The sequence below is a fragment of the Manis javanica genome, chromosome 3 (genome assembly GCF_040802235.1).
Source record: "Manis javanica isolate MJ-LG chromosome 3, MJ_LKY, whole genome shotgun sequence".
Lineage (NCBI taxonomy): Eukaryota > Metazoa > Chordata > Mammalia > Pholidota > Manidae > Manis > Manis javanica.
In genome coordinates, this window is record NC_133158.1 from 32,935,993 (window position 1) to 32,947,999 (window position 12,007).

The window sequence follows — 12,007 nt, forward strand, 5'->3', positions numbered from 1 at the left end:
TTGAACTAGCTCACATTCCCACCAGCAGTGTAAGAGGGTTCCCCTTTCTCTGCATTCTCGCCAGCATTTGTTGTTCTTAGTCTGTTTGATACTGGTCATCATAACTGATGTGAGGTGATATCTCACTGTGGTTTTAATTTACATTTCCCTGATAATTAGTGATGTGGAGCATCTTTTCATGTGCTTGTTGGCATCTGAATTTCTTCTCTGGAGAATTGTCTGTTCATATCCTATGCCTATTTTTTAATCAGGTTATTTGCTTTTTGAGTGTTGAGGCATGTCAGTTCTTTATGTATTTTGGATATTAACCCCTTGTTGGATATGTCATTTACAAATACAGTCTCCCATACTGTAGGATGCCTTTTTGTTCTGTTGATGGTGTCCTTTGCTGTACAGAGGCTTTTTAGTTTGATGTAGTCCCATGTGTTTATTTTTGGTTTTCTTTCCCTTGCTTGAGATGCGTTCAGGAACAAGTTGCTCATGTTTATAATCAGGAGATGTTCGCCTATGTTGTCTTCTAAGAGTTTTATGGTTTCATGGCTTATTCTAAAAGTTTTATGGTTTCATGACTTACATTCAAGTCTTTGATCCATTTCAAGTTTATTTTTGGGTATGGGGTTAAACAATAATCTAATTTCATTCTCTTGCATGTAGTCGTCCAGTTTTGCCAACACCAGTTGTTGAAAAGGCTGTCATTTCTCCATTGTATGTCCATAGCTCCTTTATCATATATTACTTGACCATATATGGTTGGGTTTATATCAGGGCTCTCTAGTCTGTTCCATTGGTCTATTGTTCTGTTCTTGTGCCAGTACCAAATTGTCTTGATTATTGTGGCATTGTAGTAGAGCTTGAAGTTGGGGAGCATAATTCCCCCAGCTTTATTCTTCCTTCTCATGATTGCTTTGGCTATTCAGGGTCTTTTGTGGTTCCATATGAATTTTAGAATGATTTGCTCTAGTTCATTGAAGAATGCTGTTGGTATTTTGATAGGAATTGCATTGAATCTATAGATTGCTTTAGGCAGGATGGCCATTTTGACAATATTAATTCTTCCTATTCATGAGCATAGGATGTGTTTCCATTTATTGGTATCTTCTTTAATTTCTCTCATGGGTGTCTTGTAGTTTTCAGAGTATATGTGTTTCACTTCCTTGGTTAGGTTTATTCCTAGGTATTTTATTCTTTTTAATGCATCTGTGAATGGAATTGTTTTCCTGATTTCTCTTTCTGCTAGTTCATCATTAGTGTATAGGAAAGCAACAGATTTCTGCATATTAATTTCGTATCCTGCAACTTTGCTGAATTTAGATATTAGATCTGATAGTTTTGGAGTAGATTCTTTAGGGATTTTTTTTTTTGAGAGGGCATCTCTCATTTATTGATCAAATGGTTGTTAACAACAATAAAATTCAGTATGGGGGGTCAATGCTCAATGTACAATCATTAATCCATCTCAAGCCTAATTCTCGTCAGTCTCCAATCTTCTGAAGCATAATGAACAAGTTCTTACATGGTGAACGAATTCTTACATAGTGAATAAATTCTTACATGGTGAACAGTACAAGGGCATTCATCACAGAAACTTTCGGTTTTGATCACGCATTATGACCTATAAACAATCAGGTCAAATATGAATATTTGTTTGATTTTTGTACTTGATTTATATGTTGATCCCACATTTCTCCTATTATTATTATTATTTTTATTTTTAATAAAATGCTGAAGTGGTAGGTAGATGCAAGATAAAGGTAGAAAACATAGTTTAGTGCTGTAAGAGGGCAAATGTAGATGATCAGATGATCAGGTGTGTGCCTATGGACTAAGTATTAATCCAGGCTAGACAAGGGCAGCAAAACATCCACGGATGCAGAAGATTTCTCTCAAAGCAGGGGGGGTGAGGTTCTGAGCCTCACCTCTGTGGATCCCCAAATTCTCACCTGATGGCCCCCCTGCGACTGTGCCTGTCTTAGGTTGTTCCTCCCTTGAGGAATCTTACCCGTCTTTGGCTAACCAGTCATCTTCCGGGGCCATACAGGGAAATGTAAAGTTGGTAAGTGAGAGAGAAGCCATATTGTTTGAAAAGGTTAGCTTTTTACTTCTTTTCAGATTTATGCCCTGTGGCTTCTATGCCCAGCACTTGTCTCGAGGTATCTTTACCACCTGGAGGAATTATGATACTCGGTAAATTCGATATGAGGCACGAATTCTATTTAAGGGTTGTAATTAGGAAGGAAGAAGAAAAGCTATAGATGTAGCATATGAAGGAAACATGGGAGGATTGATTATTTCTTTGACATATCTTCTTGTAGAGTACCTTAAGTATGTATAGGTTTTAAACTACTAACTAATTTCCACACACATATTAACATAATAGGAATACGGTGACATAAACAAAGCAAATCTATAATTACCATCCATCTCCAGTGAAGCCAAGAAAACCATTTAGGCACCCTAGGCATTTGTGAAAATTTGTCTATGATATGATGGATATTGTTCAACTGTACTTGAACAGTCTGAGAGAAATCAGACAAATTAAAGCAGCCCATTTCTGGGATCTGTTCACATCCCATATGTTCTTTTAACCATAGATAGTCTATAGTCATAAGATTTTGGAGTGCTACACCTTGCACCCCTCCCAACTCCTGGTTGAGTTCCAACAGTACAGATCCGGTCAAATTCGTTGTCTCACTGTATGCACATGCCAGCCTAGACATCTCCCTCCTCATTCCTATGGCAAGTCCAGGAGACGGTGAGCTGGATGCAGCCACAACTGCAGCATCGTCCGGATCCCTGTGGAGGCTTTTTGATGATCATCCCCCTGCACAAGTCCTCCAGCGAGTGCTGATGCCGGAAGCTCCTCCTCATATCGTATCTTAGTTCATTTTCTGGGTATCCAAGCTAGGCCTTGATCTTCTGCATAGAAACAAACAGACCCTTTGCCCACACTTTTACATGCCCTCTATACCATTGTGCAGAACTCATTGGAGGTCAGCACACAGTAACTGCATTTTTTTTTTTAAGAGAAAGGAATATTATCAGAAAAGAGTACCTCCATAGCTGATCATCTGACACCCTTTAAGTGATCAACATTAAGGATATTTAAAGCATGCGTTGATCTTTGATTTACCAATAGTTTTATTGTATCAAGGAGTAATCCCCCTTTTCTTTGCTTCTTTCTTTCTTTTTTTTTTTTAATTTTAAATCTATACTTACATGAAGAATACTATGTTTACTATGCTCTCCCCTATATCAGGTCCCCCCTAACAACCACATTACAGTTACTGTCCATCAGCTTAGCAAAATGTTGTAGAGTCACTACTTGTCCTCTCTGTGTTGTGCAGCCCACCCTCCCCTTTCTCCCTCCCCCCATGCATGCTAATCTTAATACCCCCCTTCTTCTTCCCCCTCCTTATCCCTCCCTGCCCACCCGTCCTCCCCAGTTCCTTTCCCTTTGGTACCTGTTAGTCCATTTTTGGGTTCTGTAATTCCGCTGCTGTTTTGTTCCTTCAGTTTTTCCTTTGTTCCTATACTCCTCAGATGAGTGAAATCATTTGGTATTTCTCTTTCTCCGCTTGGCTTATTTCACTGAGCATAATACTTTCCAGCTCCATCCATGTTGCTGCAAATGGTTGGATTTTTCCACTTCTTATGGCTGAGTAGTATTCCATTGTGTATATGTACCACATCTTCTTTATCCAGTCATCTACCGATGGACATTTAGGTTGCTTCCAATTCTTGGCTATTGTAAATAGTGCTGCGATAAACATAGGGGTGCATCTGTCTTTCTCAAACTTGATTGCTGCGTTCTTAGGGTAAATTCCTAGGAGTGGAATTCCTGGGTCAAATGGTAGGTCTGTTTTGAGCATTTTGATGAACCTCCATACTGCTTTCCACAATGGTTGAACTGATTTACATTCCCACCAGCAGTGTAGGAGGGTTCCCCTTTCTCCACAGCCTCGCCAACATTTGTTGTTGTTTGTCTTTTGGATGGCAGCTATCCTTACTGGTGTGAGGTGATACCTCATTGTAGTTTTAATTTGAATTTCTCTAATAATTAGCTATGTGGAGCATCTTTTCATGTGTCTGTTGGCCATCTGTATTTCTTTTTTAGAGAACTGTCTGTTCAGTTCCTCTGCCCATTTTTTAATTGGGTTATTTGTTTTTTGTTTGTTGAGGCGTGTGAGCTCTTTATATATTCTGGACGTCAAGCCTTTATCGGATGTGTCATTTTCAAATATGTTCTCCCATACTGTAGGGTTCCTTTTTGTTCTATTGATGGTGTCTTTCGCTGTACAGAAGCTTTTCAGCTTAATGTAGTCCCACTTGCTCATTTTTGCTGTTGTTTTCCTTGCCCGGGGAGATATGTTCAAGAAGAGGTCACTCATGTTTATGTCTAAGAGGTTTTTGCCTATGTTTTTTTCCAAGAGTTTAATGGTTTCATGACTTACATTCAGGTCTTTGATCCATTTTGAGTTTACCTTTGTATATGGGGTTAGACAATGGTCCAGTTTCATTCTCCTACATGTAGCTGTCCAGTTTTGCCAGCACCATCTGTTGAAGAGACTGTCATTTTGCCATTGTATGTCCATGGCTCCTTTATCAAATATTAATTGACCATATATGTTTGGGTTAATGTCTGGGGTCTCTAATCTGTTCCACTGGTCTGTGGCTCTGTTCTTGTGCCAGTACCAAATTGTCTTGATTACTATGGCTTTGTAGTAGAGCTTGAAGTTGGGGAGTGAGATCCCCCCTACTTTATGCTTCTTTTTCAGGATTGCTTTGGCTATTCGGGGTCTTTGGTGTTTCCATATGAATTTTTGAATTATTTGTTCCAATTCATTGAAGAATGTTGCTGGTAATTTGAGAGGGATTGCATCAAATCTGTATATTGCTTTGGGCAGGATGGCCATTTTAACGATATTAATTCTTCCTAGCCATGAGCATGGGATGAGTTTCCATTTATTAGTGTCCCCTTTAATTTCTCTTAAGAGTGACTTGTAGTTTTCAGAGTATAAGTCTTTCACTTCTTTGGTTAGGTTTATTCCTAGGTATTTTATTCTTTTTGATGCAATGGTGAATGGAATTGTTTTCCTGATTTCTCTTTCTATTGATTCATTGTTAGTGTATAGGAAAGCTACAGATTTATGTGTGTTAATTTTGTATCCTGCAACTTTGCTGTATTCCGATATCAGTTCTAGTAGTTTTGGAGTGGAGTCTTTAGGGTTTTTTGTGTACAGTATCATATCATCTGCAAATAGTGACAGTTTAACTTCTTCTTTGCCAATCTGGATTCCTTGTATTTCTTTGTTTTGTCTGATTGCTGTGGCTAGGACCTCCAGTACTATGTTAAATAACAGTGGGGAGAGTGGGCATCCCTGTCTGGTTCCCGATCTCAGAGGAAATGCTTTCAGCTTCTCGCTGTTCAGTATAATGCTGGCTGTGGGTTTATCATATATGGCCTTTATTATGTTGAGGTACTTGCCCTCTATTCCCATTTTGCTGAGAGTTTTTATCATGAATGGATGTTGAATTTTGTCAAATGCTTTCATCTATGGAGATGATCATGTGGTTTTTGTCTTTCTTTTTGTTGATGTGGTGGATGATGTTGATGGATTTTCGAATGTTGTACCATCCTTGCATCCCTGGGATGAATCCCACTTGGTCATGGTGTATGATCCTTTTGATATACTGTTGAATTCTGTTTGCTAATATTTTATTGAGTATTTTTGCATCTACATTCATCAGGGATATTGGTCTGTAATTTTCTTTTTTGGTGGGGTCTTTGCCTGGTTTTGGTATTAGGGTGATGTTGGCCTCATAGAATGAGTTTGGGAGTATTCCCTCTTCTTCTATTTTGTGGAACACTTTAAGGAGAATGGGTATTATGTCTTCTCTGTGTGTCTGATAAAATTCCGAGGTAAATCCGTCCGGCCCCGGGGTTTTGTTCTTGGGTAGTTTTTTGATTACTGTTTCAATTTCTTTGCTCGTAATTGGTTTGTTTAACTTTTGTGTTTCTTCCTTGGTCAGTCTTGGGAGGTTGTATTTTTCTAGGAAGTTGTCCATTTCTTCTAGGTTTTCCAGCTTGTTGGCATATAGGTTTTCATAGTAGTCTTTAATAATTCTTTGTATTTCTGTGGAGTCTGCCGTGATTTTTCCATTCTCATTTCTGATTATGTTGATTTGGGTTGACTCTCTTTTTCTCTTAATAAGTTGGGCTAGAGGCTTATCTATTTTGTTTATTTTCTCGAAGAACCAGCTCTTGGTTTCATTGATTTTTGCTATTGTTTTATTCTTCTCAATTTTGTTTATTTCTTCTCTGATCTTTATTATGTCCCTCCTTCTGCTGACTTTAGGCCTCCTTTGTTCTTCTTTTTCCAGTTTTAATAATTGTGATGTTAGACTATTCATTTGGGATTGTTCTTCCTTCTTCAAGTGTGCCTGGATTGCTATATACTTTCCTCTTAAGACTGCTTTCGCTGCATCCCACAGAAGTTGGGGCTTAGTGTTGTTGTTGTCATTTGTTTCTATATATTCCTTGATCTCTATTTTGATTTGTTCATTGATCCATTGATTATTTAGTAGCATGTTGTTAAGCCTCCATGTGTTTGTGAGCCTTTTTGTTTTCTTTGTAGAATTTATTTCTACTTTCATACCTTTGTGGTCTGAAAAATTGGTTGGTAGAATTTCAATATTTTGGAATTTACTGAGGCTCTTTTTGTGAGCTAGTATGTGGTCTATTCTGGAGAATGTTCCATGTGCACTTGAGAAGAATGTATATCCTGTTGCTTTTGGATGTAGAGTTCTATAGATGTCTATTAGGTCCATCTGTTCTAGGGTGTTGTTCAGTGCCTCTATGTCCTTACTTATTTTCTGCCAAGTGGATCTATTCTTCGGGGTGAGTGGTGTGTTGAAGTCTCCTAAAATGAATGCATTGCAGTCTATTTCCCTCTTTAGTTCTGTTAGTATTTGCTTCACATATGCTGGTGCTTCTGTATTGGGTGCATATATATTTAGAATGGTTATATCCTCTTGTTGGACTGAGCCCTTTATCATTATGTAGTGTCCTTCTTTATCTCTTGTTACTTTCTTTGTTTTGAAGTCTATTTTGTCTGATATTAGTACTGCAACCCCTGCTTTCTTCTCACTGTTGTTTGCCTGAAATATGTTTTTCCATCCCTTGACTTTTAGTCTATGCTTATCTTTGGGTTTAAGGTGAGTTTCTTGTAAGCAGCATATAGATGGGTCTTGCTTTTTTATCCATTCTATTACTCTGTGTCTTTTGATTGGTGCATTAAGTCCATTTACATTTAGGGTGACTATTGAGAGATATGTACTTATTGCCATTGCAGGCTTTAGATTCGTGGTTACCAAAGGTTCAAGGTTAGCTTCTTTAGTATCTTCCTGCCTAACTTAGCTCGCTTATTGTGCTGTTATATACACTGTCTGGAGATTCTTTTCTTCTCTCCCTTCTTATTCCTCCTCCTCCATTCTTCATATGTTGTGTGTTTTGTTCTGTGCTCTTTTTGGGAGTGCTCCCATCTAGAGCAGTCCCTGTAGGATGCCCTGTAGAGGTGGTTTGTGGGAAGCAAATTCCCTCAGCTTTTGCTTGTCTGGGAATTGTTTAATCCCACCATCATATTTAAATGATAGTCATGCTGGATACAGTATCCTTGGTTCAAGGCCCTTCTGTTCCATTGCATTAAGTATATCATGCCATTCTCTTCTGGCCTGTAGGGTTTCTGTCGAGAAACCTGATGTTAGCCTGATGGGTTTTCCTTTATAGGTGACCTTTTTCTCTCTAGCTGCCTTTAAAAGTCTTTCCTTGTCCTTGATCCTTGCCATTTTAATTATTATGTGTCTTGGTGTTGTCCTCCTTGGATCCTTTCTGTTGGGGGTTCTGTGTAATTCCGTGGTCTGTTCGATTATTTCCTCCCCCAGTTTGGGGAAGTTTTCAGCAACTATTTCTTCCAAGACACTTTCTATCCCTTTTCCTCTTTCTCCTTCTTCTGGTACCCCTATAATACGAATATTATTCCTTTTGTATTGGTCACATAGTTCTCTTAGTGTTGTTTCATTCCTGGAGATCCTTTTATCTCTCTCTATGTCAGCTTCTATATGTTCCTGTTCTCTGGTTTCTATTCCTTCAATGGCCTCTTGCATCTTTTCCATTCTGCTTATAAATCCTTCCCGGGATTGTTTCACTTCTGTGATCTCCTTCCTGACATCTGTGATCTCCCTCTGGACTTCATCCCTTTGCTCTTGCATTTTTCTCTGCATCTCTGTCAGCATGTTCATGATTTTTATTTTGAATTCTTTTTCAGGAGGACTGGTTAGGTGTGTCTCCCTCTCAGGTGTTGTCTCTGTGATCTTTGTCTGCCTGTAGTTTTGTCTTTTCATGGTGATAGAGATAGTGTGCATAGCTGGTACAAGTGACCGCTGGAAGAGCTTCCCTTCTTGTTGGTTTGTGGCCTACCTTACTTGGGAGAATAGCGACCTCTAGTGGCTTGTGCTGGGCAGCTGTGTGCAGACAGGGCTTCTGCTTCCTGCTCAGTTGCTATGGTGTTTATCTCCGCTGTTGTTGTGGGCGTGGCCTGGCTGGGGCTGCTCCTCCAAAGTGGTGGAGCCCCGTTGGAGGGGGAGCGGCCGGGAGGCTATTTATCTCCGTAAGGGGCGTCTGTGCTCCCTGCTGCCTAGGGGGTTAGAGTGCCCAGAGATCCCCAGATTCCCTGCCTCTGGTCTAAGTGACCTGTCCTGCCCCTTTAAGACTTCCAAAAAGCACTCTCCAAACCAAAACAACAACAGCAACAATGAGAGAGGGAACAGAAAAAAAAAAAAAAAAAAAAGGAAAAAACACGTGATTTTTTTTTGTCCTCAGGCGCCGGTCCCAGGCACCCACTCACTGGTCATGCTGCCCTGCCTTCCTAGCACCAGGGTCCCTGTCCCTTCAAGGCTTCCAAAAAGCACCCGCCCACTGGTCCCGCAGGGAAAAACGCGCGATATTCTTTGTCCTCAGGCGCCGGTCCCAGGCACCCGCTCACCAGTCCCACCGCCCTGCCTCCCTAGCACCAGGGTCCCTGTCCCTTTAAGGCTTCCAAAAAGTACTCACCAAAAAGAGAAAAAAAAAGGGGAAAAACGCGCGATTTCCTCCGTCCTCAGGTGCCGGTCTCAGGCACCCACCCACCGGTCCCGCAGGGAAAAACGCGGGATATTCTTTGTCCTCAGGCGCTGGTCCCAGGCACCCGCTCACCAGTCCCGCCGCCCTGCCTCCCTAGCACCAGGGTCCCTGTCCCTTTAAGGCTTCCAAAAAGCACTCGCCAAAAAGAGAGAAAAAAAAGGGGAAAAACGCACAATTTCCTCCTTCCTCAAGTGCCGGTCCCAGGCACCCGCTCACCTGTCCCGCCACCCTGCCTCCCTAGCAACGGGGTCCCTGTCCCTTTAAGGCTTCCAAAAAGCACTCGCCAAAAAAAACAAAAAAAACCCGCTCCGGTTTCTTTCCACCCGCCGGGAGCCGGGGGGAGGGGCGCTCGGGTCCCGCCGGGCCGGGGCTTGTATCTTACCCCCTTCGCAAGGCGCTGGTTTCTTGCAGGTGTGTATGCGGTCTGGATGTTGTTCTGTGTCCTGTGGTCTCTATTTTAGGAAGATTTTTTCTTTGTTATATTTTCATAGCTCTATGTGTTTTTGGGAGGAGATTTCCACTGCTCTACTCATGCCACCATCTTGGCTCCTCATCTCTTTAGGGATTTTTATGTACAATATCCAGTCATCTGAAAACAGTGACAGTTTAACTTCTTCTTTACTAATCTGGATGCCTTTTCTTGTTCCTAATCTTAAAGGAAAGGCTTTCAGCTTCTCACTGTTAAGTATGATGTTGGCTGTGGGTTTGTCATATATGGCCTTTATTATGTTGAGGTACTTGCCCTCTATACCCATTTTGTTGAGAGTTTTTATCAAGAATGGATGTTGAATTTTGTCGAATGCTTTTTCGGCATCTATGGAGATGATCATGTAGTTTTTATCCTTCTTTTTGTTGATGTGGTGGATGAAGTTGATGGATTTTCTGATATTGTACCATCCTTGCATCCCTGGAATAAATCCTACTTGATCATGATGGATGATCTTTTTTATATATTTTTGAATTTGGTTTGCTAATATTTTGTTGAATATTTTTGTATCTATGTTCATCAGGAATATTGGTCTGTAATTTTCTTTTTTTGTGATGTCTTTGCCTGGTTTTGGTATTAGAGTAATGCTGGCCTCATAGAATGAGTTTGGAAGTATTCCCTCCTCTTCTACTTTTTGAAAAACTTTAAGGAAGATGGGTATTAGGTCTTCACTAAATGTTTGATAAAATTCAGTGGTGAAACCATCTGGTCCAGGGGTTTTGTTCTTAGGTAGTTTTTTGATTACCAATTCAATTTCATTGCTGGTAATTTGTCTATTCAGATTTTTTGTTTCTTTCTGGGTCAGCATTGGAAGGTTGTATTTTTCTAGAAAGTTGTCCATTTCTTCTAGTTTATCCAACTTGTTGGCATATTCTTTTTCATAGTATTCTCTGATAATTCTTTGTATTTATGTGGTGTCCATAGTGAATTTTCCTTTCTCATTTCTGATTCTGTTTATGTGTGTAGACTCTCTTTTTTTCTTGATAAGTCTGGCTAGGGGTTTATCTATTTTATTTTCTCAAAGAACCAGCTCTTGCTTTCATTGATTCTTTCTATTGTTTTGTTCTTCTCAATTTTATTTGTTTCTGCTCCAATCTTTTTATATCCCTCCTTCTACTGATTTTGGGCCTCATTTGTTCTTCTTTTTCTACTTCACTAATTGTGAGTTTAGACTCCTCATATGGGATTGTTCTCTCCTGAGGTAGGCCTGTATTGCTATATACTTACCTCTTAGCATGGCCTTTGCTGTGTCCCACAGATTTTGTGGTGTTAAATTATTTTTGTCATTTGTCTCCATATATTGCTTGATTCCTGTTTTTATTTGGTCATTGATCCATTGGTTATTTAGGAGCATGTTGTGAATCTTCCATGTGTTTGTGGGATTTTTCATTTTCTTTGTGTAATTTATTTCTAGTTTCTTACCTTTGTGGTCTGAGAATCTGGTTGGTACAATTTCAATATTTTTGAATTTACTGAGGCTCTTTTTGTGGCCTAGTATATGATTTCTTCTTGAAAATGTTCCATGTGCACTTAAGAAGAATATGTATTCTGCTGCTTTTGGGTGTAGTGTTTTATAGATGTCTGTTAGGTCCCTCTGTTCTAATGTGTTGTTCAGTGCCTCTCTCTCCTTATTCATTTTCTGGTTGATCTGTCCTTTGGAGTGAGTGGAGTGTTGAAGTCTCCTAGAATAAATGCATTGCATTCTATTTCCCCTATTAATTCTGTTAGTATTTGTTTCACATATATAGGTGCTCCTGTGTTGGGTGCATAGATATTTATAATGGTTATATTTTCTTGTTGGATTGACCCCTTTATCATTATGTAATGTCCTTCTTTGTCTCTTGTGACTTTCTTTGTTTTGAAGTCTATTTTGTTTGCTACAAGTACTGCAACTCCTGCTTTTTTCTCCCTATTAGTTGCATGAAATATCTTTTTCCATCCCTCACTTTTAGTCTGTGTATATCTTTGGGTTTAAAGTGAGTCTCCTGCAGGCAGCATATTGATGGGTCTTGTTTTTTTATCCATTCAGTGACTCTGTGTGTTTTGATTGGTCCATTCAGACCATTTACATTTAGGGTGATTATTGATAGGTATGTACTTATTGCCATTGCAGGCTTTAGATTCGTGGTTACCAAAGGTTCAAGGTTAACTTCCTTACTAAGAGTCTAACTTAACTTACTATGCTATTACAAACACAATCTAAAGGTTTTTTTTCCCTCCTCCTTTTTATTCCTCCTCCATTCTTTATATATTAGGTATCATATTCTGTACTCTTTGTCTATCCCTTGACTAACTCTGGGGGCATTTGATTTAATTTTGCATTTGCTTAATAATTAATTGTT